Here is a 2,814-nt window from a genome sequence, read left to right on the forward strand (position 1 = left end):
CAATTCAATAAGAGGATATTAATTCTGGCAAACATACATGTACCCAATACAGGAGCATCCAAATACATAAAAAAAAACTTCTGAAAGGTATCAAGGGAGAGATCAACAGCAATATAGTCAAAATAGGGGATTTTAATACCCAATTAACACAACTGGATAAATCCTCTAAACAAAAAATCAGCCAAGAAACATCAATCCCAAATGACTCACAAGATCAGATGGAACTGACATCTTCAGAACATTTCACTCCAAAGCTATAGAAAATACATTCTTCTCAAGTGCACTTGGGGACATTTGCAAAGATAGAGCACATATTGGGACACAGGCAAAGTCTCTTCAAATTCAAGAAGATAGAAATCATATGAAGCATCTTCTCAGATAACAATGGCATAAAATTAAAAATCAACTACAATAAAAATAATGAAAAAAATCAAACAGTTGGAGGTTAAATAGCATGCCATTAAATAATGATTGGGTTACCAAAGAGATCAAAGAAGAAATAAAAAGCATCCTGGTAACAAATGACAATGAAAACACAACAAAATCTATGGGACACAGTGAAAGCAGTCCTGAGAGGGAAGTTCATAGCTCTAAAGGCCTACCTCAAAAGAAACAACAATAAATGGTAATAAACTATCTAACCCCACAACTTAAAGAATTAAAAAGCCCAGAGTAAGCAGAAGGAAGGAAATAATAAAGACCGGAGCAGAAGTAAACAACATAGAGACAAAAAAAACCCCACAAAAAAAACAAAAACAACAACAACAAAAGATCAATAAAACCAAGATCTGTTTCTTTGAAAGGATAAACAAGACTGATGAACCTCTAGTGAGGCTCACAAAGAGAGAGGACTCAAATAAACAAAATCAGAAATGAAAGAGGTGAAGAAACAACAGATCCCACAGAAATACAAAGGACTGTAGTAAAAACAAAATACTATGAACAACTCTACTGGAACAAACTGGACAACCTAGACGAAATGGACATATACCTTATATTTCTAGAAAAATATTATCTTCCAAAACTCAATCAGGAAGAATAAAAAAACCTGGATAGAGAAATCAAGATGGCGGCGTAGGTAAACACCGGAAATTGCTGCCTCGAACAAACACTTCAAAAATACAGCTAAAAGACAAAATGGACATCATCCAGAACTACAGGAAGGCTGGCTGAGTGGAAATTCTACAACTAGAAGGAAAGGGGAAAGCACACTGAGACTCAGAGGAGGTGCAAAGTAAAGTGCAGAGGTATGGAGGCGCACGCGGAAAGGGCTGGCAACTGAGGACGTGGCGCAGGTGGAAAGGGCTGTCAGCTGAGGACGCGGTGCATATAGCAAGGGCTGGAAACTGAGGACACGGTTGTCTTTTTCAATCGGGAGGGAGTCCCAAGCTCCTGACTGTTCTGAACTCCTGTTCCGAGCGAGTCTTTGGGGACCCAGACTCATACGGGGAGAAACGGAACTGTCTGGCATTGGTCAGAACTCGAGGGCGGCTTTCTATTAGAGGTACTTGCAGTAATTACTGGGACACTGAGAAGCGGGGCCTCTCAGGGTACGACTGAGGAGCAGCCATAGCTGCTTGCTCCGCCCTGTTGATACCCAAAGACCCCGCCCCACCCAAGCTGTGTGCAGAGGCTTTTGAATATGAAAGGCCTGGCCCTTTGCAATCTGAAATATACCTAACAAACTGCAGCTGGGTCAGAGAAACCCAGAACTTCCAAAAGAAGGCCCAAGGTCCCACAGCAGCTTTCATTGCTTCACAGCTGGGCTCCTGCTGGGTAGACTCAGGCAACGGCTAAATTAGCACCTCCTTAGAGATCCAAGAGCCAGTGTACCCAGTGGTCAGAGTGGGACCATTGTAGCTGGACATTTGTAAACAAGGATCTGAAGTCCTGCCCAGAAGAAGTGAATGTTCCCCACCTGACTTGCAAGCTAGTCACGCTGGGTCAAGATTGCACACAATCTTGAGTTCCCAGAACATTTACCTCCCTGAGAAAAGATAAGATTAAAAAGTCGTGGGTAGAGCAGAAAACGGAATGCACAGCTGCAAGTTGTCTTCAATGCGCTATTGTAATATAGAACAAAACAAAAATTTTGTTGATTATCTGCTGACGCACTAACCTCATGGGAAACCCCAGTAAAAGCAATGGTTGAGGGTACAGAGTTTGCTACAAGCCTGAGCGAGCTGTAGCCTTCTGCCCGGCATCAATCTCCTGTGTGCTCGTCTTACCTCTGCGTCTTAGGTTCATTAAACATCCCTCAACAGACCACCCAGATTACAACTCCTCAGATCCATAAGGTACACTCAGGTGGCAGACTCAGTGAGCACCAAAGCCCCACTGAAGCAAGTCTTGCCCCAGAGGGGTGTCTCCAGCACAGAAGTTCTCCCACTGCAGAGACAGCTGATTCTCACAGCCAATTGGCCTGGAGGTCAATTCCTCCCAGTGATACCTACACCAGTCAAGGCTTAACTACAAGACTGTGCACAAAGCCCACAAAGGGGTACACCAAGAGTGTCCACCTCAGGTAATCGGGGAGGTTGAGCTAGTGGGCCCAGTAGGACACCTAGCACAGAAAGCCACTCTATCAACACAGGGAAGCATAAAAAATGCAGAGACAAAGAATCAAGTCACAAATGACAGAAATGGAGGAAAGCAAACTACTGGATATAGAGTTCAAAACCACACTTTTAAGGTTTTTCAAGAATTCTCTAGAAACCATCGATAAACTTAGTGAGACCCTTAAGAAATCGAGTGAGACCCGCGAGGTTAGGAAAAAGGACGAACTAAAAATTAAGCATACACTGACTGAAATAA

This window comes from Myotis davidii, unplaced genomic scaffold (genome assembly GCF_000327345.1).
Source record: "Myotis davidii unplaced genomic scaffold, ASM32734v1 scaffold677, whole genome shotgun sequence".
Taxonomy (NCBI): domain Eukaryota; kingdom Metazoa; phylum Chordata; class Mammalia; order Chiroptera; family Vespertilionidae; genus Myotis; species Myotis davidii.